Below are 12,999 nucleotides of genomic sequence, written 5' to 3'. Positions count from 1 at the left end.
CAGGGGTAACCTTTTGAGGATGGGTCTCCATACCCTTATGGATACACCTCCGAGAGCAGGAGCTCAGAGAGGTAGGGATAGGAGGGCTACCCCTATGGAGGATGTCCACATGGGGGAGGAGTCCAGCGGGGAGGATGAGAACTATGTTCCTCAGGATGAGGAGGATGATCTGGTGGGTGATGACATCCCTGAGGAGGTGCCTCAGGAGTCAAGAGGTCCCGACCCTAGTTCCTCCATAGCTGCAGCCGCACAGCATAGAGCCCCACCCCCTGAGAGTGGTGCATACAATTTTGAGGGCATGATATCCACCATACGGGCCTTGCAGGATGGCCAAGTTCAGCTACTGAGAAGGCTGGACGAGAGTGCTTCCAGGGAGGAATGCATCCTGGAGAGGCAGGCTACTTTGGAGAACTCCTTTCTCCAACTGAGCCAGGACTTGAGCACCACGGCCAACGCCATGTCAGTAGATTTTGGCAGACTATGGAGGGAGGTGCGGCTGGTGAACATGAGGTTTGACTACTACGACCATCGCCTCGACGTCAACTTTAGACCTCCGGCGAACGTAGTGATCATAGATGACGACGATGATGATCAGTGAGGGCTTAGCTCGCCCACACTAGCTTCTTATCTATTTCCTTTTTTTTTATTGGACCTTGTTGTATATTTCATTTCTTTTCTCATTCCTTGTATTTGCACTGTAACTGGAATTATTTGTGGGATAATATGTTTTGATAGTGGTTTGTGATGCATTTATTTGTTGAATTCTTGTGTAGTTTGGTTGTGACGTTTATTGTTACTTTTTTATCATTGTTATATTATATATCTGTTGTTTATCAGATGTTTGTGTGTAAATTTTTGGAAATCCCATTTTACACCGTTATGCTACCGAAATTTCGTCAAACTAGTACGCGATAGGTTATAACACCAACTTAATTACCTTTTATCTACACTCACGCATGCCATGAATGCAATACCTAAATGCAACCCTTTTTATACTTTCTTTATTTGGCTTTTAACTCCTTAAAGCTTTTACATTAACCCAATCCCATTTTCCTATTATAGATTCTATGGGATTCTAATGGTATGTTGTGAGTGGAGCAGAGCATCACGCTCTGATACCACCGTTGTCACACCCCGTTCACACCAAACCGGGCCAGTGACTGGGTTAACACCGGTTAACCCAAACCTGCCAGGATCATCTGATACTGTATTCCACCATAGCATACACACAACTAATAAAAACTTATCAGATCAGCAGAAGACTAGGTTTACCTATGAATATTTCCATAATACTTGATACCCGAATTGTGATACAATAGTTATATACATGTGGGCCCGAAGGCATGATATTTACACAATAAAAGTACAATTCACATATCAAGTACATAAAAGAAACCATAAAAAATCAGAGTATACAGCTCGGCTCAGTATCAAAGGCTAGAGCTCAGTTCGGCATCAAGGGTTGAGCCCAGCTCGGCATCACATGGTAGAGCTCAGCCCAGCCTCAAAAGTGGAGCTCAGCTCAGCATCAGAACTGCGGTCCCGCAGCATAACTCTTGCACGGGCAATCAGTGCCATGCTCTAACTCCTCAGGGGCCCACCAGTCCTCTTCAGGGAACTCAACCGTGGGACTCAACCCGTGCTCTTCAGATGGATGACCTGTAAAATCATCTAAAAAGAGGTGCACATGTGGGATGAGCTCACTAGCTCAGTAAGTGGAAGATGGACCACACAACAGTCCACACAACAATCACAATCATATGCACTACATGCTATGCAATACATTTTAAATCACATCCACCTAAGCAACATTACTAAGTCTTTGGTATAGTGCTACTACAGCCACAGTGCGCGTATACTCTGGGTACGAGCCGCAAACTCCATCCCGCGATACACCCATAGGGCTGTCGGAGAAGACCCACCATGAGTACTCGAAAAGTAAAAACAATGCCGACCATCGGCTCTCAACAAAAAAGTAAATGACTAAAATTAAAGGTGCTGACTCCAGCAATTTAAGAGCAATACGATTGGCCCTCTTGAATATACCACCGGGGTTACCGACTGTCCTAATAACCCACTGGGCGTTATGTCTAATTGCCATAGTGACCCGACAACCGCGACCACTGCTTCCCCCCAAATGGTAACCCAACACCTTAACCCCTGTTGGGAAGGATCGTAGCACGGGATGGTGAAGATCCTAAACCACATGCTCCTATATGACAATAGTACGATTGCATAGTGCCACCGTGTCCCATATCACGAGCCACTAATGCACTCGTTTCCAAGCCAACTACGACATCTAGTCTATTAATGCATTATGCACAATAATGTCAACATTCATCACATAAGCATCTTATCACTTGGCATTTAGAAAGTAAACATAGCACACATGCATAACAATGTGAGGATGACTAATCTACATAGCATTTTCATGATGACATGACTAGACTAGATACAATTAAATGAATACCAAACAATTCCTTGAAACAAGGCCAAACGTCCTCTCCCCACTTACCTGTAGTGTACAAGGATTCCCGTTCGGTACAGGTGAGATCCGGTGCGAGAAGCGTAGGATTTGGTGAACCTAACATGAGTGAGTGGGGTTAGTATTTCAACATCTTAGGATCAAAATTAACGAGATCCGATGATAAAATCATGTTTAGAACGTTAAAAGAAGGTCGCACGTCCGATTTGGGTCCAATCGGACGTAAAAATCATATTCGGGGCCCCACAGGTGGGTCAGACAGCCCACCTGTCTGGCCCACCGGTTGGCCCACCGGTCTGGACCGGTGGGTAGGCTGGCCCACCGATTGGCCCATCGGTTGGCCTATCGGTTGGGCCAGGGGGTCTGCTAAGACCGACGGGCAAGGTGGCCCGCCTGTTAGCCCACCGATCTGGCCCGCCGGTTGTGCCCGAAGGCCCTGCCCTCTCAGGTGGGTGCCCACAGGCGGGCCAGATGGCCCACCGGTCTTGGCGGAAAAACTGCTGTTACTTCCCAACTTCCTCCATTCTTTGGGGATTCAAATGGGGCTTTTCCAAACCCATTCTTCACACTTTCAATGTCTTATAGGATGGTTCTAACCTAGATCTAGGTTAGATTCAAGTGACGGGAAGCCATCTTACCTTCTTTGCTCAAGAACACCTTCAAACCCTCAAAATCACTTCAAACCCACAATACTTCTCCCACCTTGTAAATACTTATTCAAATTCTTCAATATCAACACATAAAACATCTATTAAACCTTAGATTCATCATTTCAAAGGGGATTTACAAGATCTCAAGAAACCCTACTCGAATCAAGGGTTTATACTTGGGTATGGTGAATGTTTAAGGAACCCAACTTTGCTTACCTCTAAATGTAGATCTAGTGTTGAAGATCACTCTTTCGGCGCCGGAATGGGGAGATCAAGCCTCGGTGCCGCTGAAATCCCTCTCTTCTTCCTCTTCCTTCTCTTCTCTTCTTCTTTCCTTTCCTTTCTCTCCTCTTTACTATCCTCACCATCGTATGAGTGTCATAAATGAAAAAGAAAATAAAATCATAAATGCTATATATATACTTCTTAAATAACTAAATAGTTCACATGGATGGGTCACTCAGGTGGGTGGGTGCGCCCACCTGTCCGCCCACCTGAGGGCCAAAACTTGGAATTTTTGACAGAATTCGGGCCTCGGCGTGAACCCCACCCTTGGCATACGATGTAATATACGTATGCACCTTAATATACGGCTACATACCTACTTTATCTGTACATAGCTTTATGATAGGTGCATGTACACAGACTTGGGTATTCCCGTCTCTTCTGGCACTGGCTCGGACTTGTCGGGCCAGCCAGTGTTTAAGGTCACCCTTGCCATCATAGTCCATAAGGAGCCCGCTCTAACTCTCTCCGGTTCGGGTCCTGCATAATTAAACCAGGTCAATCGTGTAATCAGACCGGGTTTAAGAAGTAGGGTATTACAAGATGAGAGTGCTACCAGAGAGAAAAACATCTTAGAAAGGCAGGCTACATTAGAGAGTTCCTTCCTAAGATTGGGCGAGGATTTGGACACAACGGCCAATGCTATTTCAGCAGATTTTTCCCGACTCTGGAGGGATGTACAACTAGTGAACTCAAGGTTTGATTACTACGACCGTCAGCTCAATGTTAGATCGAGACCTAGGAAGGATGGAGTAGTAGAGTTAGACGATGATGAGGGTCTCTGAGGACTTAGCTCGCCCGTCTACATCAGCTTTTCACATGTCTCTATGTTGTTTATATTATTATATTCTTTTTTTTTTGTACTTTTCTCTATGATTGGACTTGCGCTTGTGGGGTGTTATGTTTTGTTGGTGACTTGTGGTTAGTTTTGTATGCTTGATATCTTATTGTAATTTAGTTGTAGCATCATTAGTTAGCCTTTATCAATTATGCTTATTGGTATATATATATATGTTGTCGATCAGGTGCTTGTGTGTGAAAATTTTGGGAAATCTTATTTTAGCGTCATTATGCTGCCGAAATTTCGTTAAATTCATACTCGATGGGTTATGAACTCAAATAAATAATCTCTTATTTATTCCAAGTAAACTTTTTCTAATGCATGCCATGAAATGCAATAATTAAATGCAACCATTTTTTTTTCTTTCTTTAGCTTTTAACTCTTTAAGTTTTTTACATTTACCCAATCCCATTTCTTATTATAGATTCTACAGGGTCTAAATGGCATGCTGTAAGTGAATAGAGCATCCCGCTCTGATACCACCCTTGTCACACCTCGTTCTCACAGAACCGGACTGGTGACCGAGTTAACTCTGGTTAACCCAAACCTGCCAGGATCATCTGATACAGTACCCAGCCACAGCATACACACAACTAAGATAATCGTTCAAAAGTCCAGCGGAAGACTCAATTTGTCTGTAAATTCCCCCAATATACTTGATACCAAAATTGTAGTATATAGATAAATACATGTGGGCCAGTAGGCTTGATATTTACATAAAAATAATAACAATTCACGTATCAAGTACACAAAAAGGGGTCACCAAAGAATCAAAAAGTAAAACCCTATATGGTGTCAATACTGCAATCCCGCAGCACATCCCTCACACGTGCAATCCATACCGTGCTCATACTCCTTGGGGACCCACCAATCCTCATCGGGATACTCAACTGTGGGACCCGACCCTTGACCTTCAGGCGGGTGACCTGCAAAATCATCTAAAAGAGGTGTACACGTGAGATGAGCTCACTAGCTCAGTAAGTAAAAAAAAGAACCACACAACAATCCACACAGCAATCACATCCATATACACTACATGCTATGCAATTCATTTTAAACCTCATCCACCTAAACATTACTAAGTCTTCGGTTTAGTGCTACTACAACCACAGTGCGCGTATACTACGGGTACGAGCCGCGAACTCCATCCCGCGATATGCCCATAGGGCTGTCAGAGAAGGCCCACCGTGAGTACTCAGAAAAGTAAAGCATGCCGACTACCGGCTCTCAACATAAAAGTAAATGATAGAAAGTAAAGGTGCTGACTCCAGCAATTTAAAAGCAGTACGATTGGCCCTCTTGAATATACCACCAAGGTTGCCAATTATCCTAATGACCAGTCGGGCGTATGTCTAACCGCCACAGTGACCCGACACCCGTGACCACTGCTTCCCCCCAAGTGATAACCCAACACCTCAACCCCTGTTGGGAAGGGTCGTAGCAAGGGAAGATGATAATCCTAACCTACATGCTCCTATATGACATAGTACGATTGCATAGTACCACCGCGTCCCATTCCACGGGCCATCAATGCACTCATTTCGAAGATGACAACGGCATCTAGTCTAATAATGCATCATGCACAATGATTCCATCATTCATCACATAAGCATATAAATCATTTAGCATTGAGAAAGTAAACACAACACACATGTCATAATCATGTGAGGATGACTAAGCTACACATAATTTGCATGATGACATGGCTAGTCTAGATACAATTGAATGATGCCAAACAAGCCTTAAAGTAAAAGCAAACGTCCTCTCCCCACTTACTTGTCGTGTACAAAGACTCACCCCCGATACGGGTGAGATCCGACGTGGGAAACGTAAATTTTGGTGAACCTATCATAAGTGAATGGGGTTAGAATTTCTCCACTTTGGGGTCAAAACTAACAAGATTTGATGACAAAATCATGTTTAGAATCATAAAAGAATGATGCACGTCCGTTTTGGGTCCATTCAGACACAAAAATCACGTTGGGGGCCTTCTCGGGTGAGTCGGACAGCCCACCTGTCGTGGCCCACCGATCATCTCAGGTAGGTGAGTCGGCCCACCAATCGGCCCACCAGTCTCAATCGAGGGCTTGCCCTCTCAGGCGGGTGCCCTCAAGCTGGCTGTGAGGCCCACCGGTCTCAGCCCACCTGAGAGGGCGGAAAATGCCCTTTTTCCCTGAAACTTTTCCCAACCTTTAGGGAATCAAATGGGACTTTTCCAATCACATTTTTCACACATTCAAAGTCTTATAAGATGATTCTAACCTAGATCTAAGTTAGATTTAAGGATTGAAAATCCATCTTACCTTCTTTGCTCAAGAGCTCTATCAAAACCCTAAAAATCACTTCCTTGCTCAAGAAATCACCAATGCTTCTCCAACCTTGTAAACACTTCTTCAAATCCATCAAAATCAACACATAGACCATCTATTAAACCTTAGATTCATCATCTCAAGGGGGATTTACAAGGTCTCAAGGAACTCTACCCAAATCAAGGGTTTTACTTGGGTTAGGTGAAAATTTAGAAACATAGCCTTTGCTCACCTCCAATCGTAGATCTCGTGTTGGGGGTCACTCTTCTGGCATCGGAGTGGGAAGATCAAACCTTGGCACCACTTAAATCCTTTCCTTCCTCCTCTTCCTTCCCCTTTCTTTTTCTACGTTCTCTTTTCTCCCTTCTTTCCCCTCTCCTCTTTACTCTTCTCACCAAACCTCTTAATGTAATAAATGAGAAAATGAAAAACATAATAATACTATTTATACTTTTTAAAACCACTAGTAACCACATGGGTGGGTCACTCAGGTGGGCGGATGCACCCACCTGTGACCGCCCACCTGAGGGCCAAAAATTGGCCAACAAGTGGGATTTTGATGGAATTTGACTCTCGGCACACGGTATATTATACGTATGTGCTTTAGGATATGGCTACATACTAGCATTATCCGTACATGGCCTTATGATACGTGCATGTGCACGGCTTGGGTACACCCGTCTCCTCTGGCATTGACTCAGACTTGTCTAGCCAGCTTGTGTTCAAAGTCACCCTTGCCATCATGGTCCATAAGGAATCTGCCTTAACCCTCTCTAGTTCGGGTCCTGCATGGTTAAACCGGGTCAACCATGTAATTAGACCAGATTTAAAAAGTAGGGTATCACAAGTACTGTGCCCATCACTACTCCAGGTGTAACTTCAGCTTCTTCAGCTATCAATGCAAACACTTTTCCAGATGTCTATGGCCTCTTGGTAGATGCAGAAGAAGAAATCACCCTTAGTTCTCCAAATTTTCTCTGAGGACAAAACCTTGCATAATGCCCCGACTGTTGGCATACATAACACATCACTGTGATGGGCTAAGTAATGGAAATGGATGGTTGAGACTGAGCAAAAGCTTGATTAATATCTCTCTATCTATATACCATAGCAGAAGAAGAAGCTCCCTTTACAAATCTTCCAAACTGTTTCCCTGTATTGACTGTTGTCGCCCTTCTTGCTGCCTGAGTCTGAAAACTCTCCCTCTGCTTGTCCTCAATAGATTTGGCAATTTGTAACACCTCAGCATAAGACTGGAGCTGGTGTGCAACTAACATAGTTCCAATGCCAGACCTCAAACCCTTCTCAAATTTCTTAGCCTTAGCATATCATTCTTCATATGCTCTGGAGCAAAATAGTACAAGGCTTCAAACTACTATTGATATTCCAATACTGACTTAGGTTCTTGGACCAATACCATGAATTATGTTTCTTCTCTATCTCTCACACTGATAGGGAAATAGTTCCCATAAAACACCTCTACAAACTGATCACAGGTGGGTTGTGGGTGTGTAGCTAGTAATATAGGCCTAGTAGCCCTCCACTAGGTATGAGCTTCATTTTGCAGCTGGTAGGTAGCACACATGATTTCATGTTCATCATTACAGCCTAACACTACCAATGCCTTTTCAACTCCCTCCACCCATTTTGAAGGTGCCAATGGGTCATGACTCACACCACTGAAGTATGGAGGCCGATATTTATGAAATTTTTCCATCAATTTACTAGTGTCTATCCATACCTGCACTACTGGAGGGGTCTCTAATGTCTGATGTCCGGTCGAGTACCTACGGCTGGAACTGCTTGAGTTTCCTGCCCACTGGTGGTCTGTACTTTAGTTAGGGCTTCAAAAGCAAACTAAAAGGCAAGGACCGTAGGAACTAGAGATGGTGCCACAAATGCATGCTTAGGTGGAGTTTCTCTGGCACGTATCATTGTGGCCAGTTCCTCAATTACCCTTTTTCTCTGTTGTTGTTGCTATTGTTGTTGGTGTACACTTTGTTGTATTTTTTATTGTAGCCCTTCTTGTATACCTTGGACCATATTGGTTATTATAGCCACCACATCTTATGCTATAAGTACTAATGGTACAGGAGGTGGCACAAGCGTTGCTGTTGTAGGGGCAGATACAGGAATAGGTACATTTGTCCCTGATGCTAAATCACTTTCTCTCTCATCATTCATAGACACGTGAGGAGTAGCTCTGGTAGGTTGACCCCTCTTTCGGTGTTATGGTTCTTACTGAGGTTGAGCACGTCTCAGTGGCATTTTGGGAATTTTCATGAAAATAATAATATATTAATTCCCAATGCTCAACAAATATGCAACAAGGATGAGTCATGCAATATGCTTTCCATTATTAAATATCTTGGATTTACCCAAGAGTAAACATTTCATCCTAGCATATGTTTCTATCAGTTACACACAATAATTCATCAACAAAGTGTTTTTATCTTTAAGCTTTTATTCATTAAATTCCTATGACACTGGATGTCCTAAAATCTTGTGGGTTGTCAGACTTCATTCTCAAAGTCCTACTCTGATATCACCCTTGTCACACCCTACCCTCAATATGGCACAAGTATGCTGGCATTGGACACCTCATCGCATCCAGTCAGCCAATTTTTCCCCAGGATCTAGATTCCGAGTAATCCATAACACCACAACATCCAACTACAAATCAGAGATCTCATGTATATCAGAGTTGCAAAGTAAAATCCATAGCCATCCGGTGCCTTTAAGTGATATCATAATTACAGTTATCCATAATTTACATTCATCCAGAATAAATTATAACTAAAAGAATATATACAAAAAATATGATGAATCCCATGTACAATCCATCAATGAGCTCAAACTAGCCAAAAAGTGAAGTATTCGCTGAAGCATGTATGTACACAAAAGAATAAGCAGAGATAAATCTACTCCTCAAAAGTGCTGGCCTCCGTAAGCATGGTCACAGTCACAGGCAGGTCCATGGTCGAATTCATCTTCCTAAATATAGGCCAAGTGATCCAAGGCCATTGCCTTATGATCAATATCGGGAGTCAGCAAAATACCTCCTTCATCATCTAGAAAGAAAAAAATAATGGGGGGTAAGCACGTCATGCTCAGTGAGGGGGTGGGGCAAGCAAGCACCCGTAATATATATGATGTAATGCATATTCCACACAAATAAATGATGCTCATGAATCCATTTATTAAACTACACTACTCGCTAGTACATTACTAAGTCTCATCATGATAGGTATAGTGCTGCAAAGTAGGTGGTATTCCCTAACTTGTACTTTAGGCCTCAAGAATACAATCTCATTATAGGTAGGAGTCAGCTAGTCCCGATCAGAGCCTCAGTCCCCTAGCTAACCCCTAATTAGTAACCCTGTAAATTAAAATCAGGTATATAGTACATCATATCATGTCCTCATCTATCTCAGGTATAGTACATCGTACTATAGAAAGTGTACTTCTGATCAGGCAACCACATATGTTGGGATTAGACCTTACCTATCCCCCTACAGACAAGGGGTTGAAGCACTTGGGGTGATGAAACATAACCAAGTATACTACATGATGCATAATCATTCATACACACATCTTGGGCATCTACTAGTGTCCCAGCTTACCTGACTTACCTTTCTCAATTTCATGTCCACCAAAATAAAGATTTCCAGAATAAAAAATGATAATGCACATATACACAAAATGTGTTACACCCGTACCCTAACTCAATCTTATTTGAACTATTGTACTAGGTCTCAGACCGGAAGTGGAAAGTTCCATCAGGTTTTGGCTTATGGCAGCACATTGTAAGAGGGGGAGAGATGACTCCACTTGGCAGCACATCAGGTCTTGCCAATCCAACCGGAGGGGATTCAAGCCTTCCGACCCCAAATGAAAAGTGACCCAACAACCCTGCACCCGAGTCTCGGCATGTACCAAAATTGCTGGAGGACCATACACATACCTAGGGAAAACACCTATGGAATGAATAAGTGAGGATAGCAGGCAGTAAAGGCATAGCACTACCTTGACCACTAGAAACAAGCCCAATGGAAATAGCCTGGGCTAAATCCGATGGCATATTTTTGGTGGCCCTTTGGGTTACTGGTTGGGTTTCGATGCCTGTGGGTCCCACCACCTACATCGTGAACAACTTCGGATGACCCCACATACTCTCCCACACCTCCCCCATGACTTGTACACCTTATAAGTCTACGGAGGTGGGCTCGTGTGTCCTGAATTCTAGATTAACCTACTTGGACTGGACAAGGACCAACCACACAGACCCTAAGGACATAACTTACTATAAACGGAGGAGTGAGTTCATTTCTCACTCCACACTTGTGCAAAACGTGGGAGATGGAAAGAAGAGGAGAGAAAGGAAGAAAATGAAGGGAAAGAAGAAGAAGGAGAGGGAAGGAGCTCACCTTAGCTGTCGACTTCGCATCTTGTTGCTGGAACCTTACCGATGTTAGGTACCATCTTCTCCTACCCTTCTCTCTCTTCATTTTGACCTAGCATATTTGATAATGGAGGTGAACCATGACCCCAACAACTCCTGGAGCTTGGGGTTTGTTCATTTCACTTCCCTGGTGTGGTGGTCAAACTCAAACCAAGCCGAGTGAACTTCAACAACAATATTGACCAAATGACCATCTAGGGTTTCCACTATTCGATTACTATATATCCCAAATGGCTCGGTGGAATCTGGATTTTTTTAGCTTAGAATGATGGTGGGAACACCCTCTACAAAATCCATGGAACAAATCCTGGCGATCAGGCCAAAGTCGGAAAGCCCCAAACCTCATGGGCCCTTTCTGTGTTCTCACCAGAAACAACCTGGGCTGAATCCGATGGCATATTTTTGGTGAAGCCCAGGCTCTTATGAGCTCTCTGCCAAGGCCAACACAAATATGACTAATATTTTCGGTGGAATTTTTTATATTTTTGGTGGAATTCCACCTTATTTCTGATGGACTTCCCAAAACTATCAAAGTTGATAGTACTTATGCCCTTTGGTGTAACCCTTGTGGGACCTTTCCGATGTTCCTGACACACATTAACACCCAATTACCTTTGTACCTAGGATAGAGACGTGCACGTACAACACGGTTGAAAGTAAGTTGAGCACCCAATTGATACACTTGGAACCCGAGTCAGTCAAACACAACCGAGGTGAGGGATGGGTGACTTTTATTTTGTGAAGTGTTTAAATTATAGAAATTGCTCACATGCGTTAGAACTCATGAACACTCTTTAATTGTTAATTGTATATATGAGTATGATAACATGTTTACTTTTTTAATTGTTATGATATGAAAATGAGAATTATGATATGTGACGTCTATTGGGATGTGTGACGGGATCCAGTGTAGCCGAGGTGGTTTCGGTACCATGATCGTTGTGTGGATGTTGCATTCATGCATTGATCATGTGCATTAGATTAGATGTAATCATAGATCACACTTTCTGTTCGATGGTGATTCCGGTATTGTACTCCAGGACTGCATTTGGAAATGGATACGCTTCATGGCCGATGGTAATTCTGGTGTGGCATTGTTTATGCTCAACTGCTTGTATGCTAGAATAGGTTTATAGCCATGGATTACACCTTGTGGACGATGGTGATTCCGGCATCATGTACCCTTGGACTATACTTGGAAATGGACCCGCTTTGTGGCCGATGGTGATTCCGGTATCGCATGATCCATACTAATTGTATAATTATACAAGGCATGTAGGATAACTGTGGTTAGGAGATATTCCCTATGCTACATCCCCTTGCCAATAGAGGGTAAGGTGTTGGATAACCCAATAGTGGTATGTTCGATGAACCATTTTGGAATATCACACCTGTGGTACGCTGTGATAGTTACTGGAGGCGAGAAATAGTCTGGCGTGGCCGGTGGTAATTTCAGTTAGGTGACTGCCAGGAGGGGTTATCAAGGGTTTGCTAGGTGACCGATGGTTGTATTCCAAGACTGGTAGGCTCCTAATCACGACTAGGACTTGTATCGCTGGGTGACCGATGTGGGAGTGCCGGGACCAAGGATATAGCCTAATGTTTCGTAATAGCATTTACCAGACTTAGTTATATGTTAGGTGGTTTAATATTCAAATGGATTGCATCATTCACATCATGGACTATGTGTTTAATTTTTGTATTCATACCTCATAGATTATTATATATATGATTGTCTGTGCTCGATTGTGCATGAACCCCACCTCTCACTGTGCAAGTTGGAAGCTCACCCCACGTATATGCCACTTTTAGATGATGATGTAGGTACAGTGGTGCCCTTGGGTGGTGACTCTACTTCCTCCGGTCCTGAGTACGGAGTAGGTCACTGGTGGATGCTAAATGCTAAAGAGCATGACCAAGACTGTGCCTGTGATCACTGTGCATACGCAGCACCCTGAGATGCACAG

Source organism: Macadamia integrifolia, chromosome 14 (assembly GCF_013358625.1).
Source record: "Macadamia integrifolia cultivar HAES 741 chromosome 14, SCU_Mint_v3, whole genome shotgun sequence".
NCBI lineage: Eukaryota > Viridiplantae > Streptophyta > Magnoliopsida > Proteales > Proteaceae > Macadamia > Macadamia integrifolia.
Note: the sequence above shows the minus strand (reverse complement) of the source record.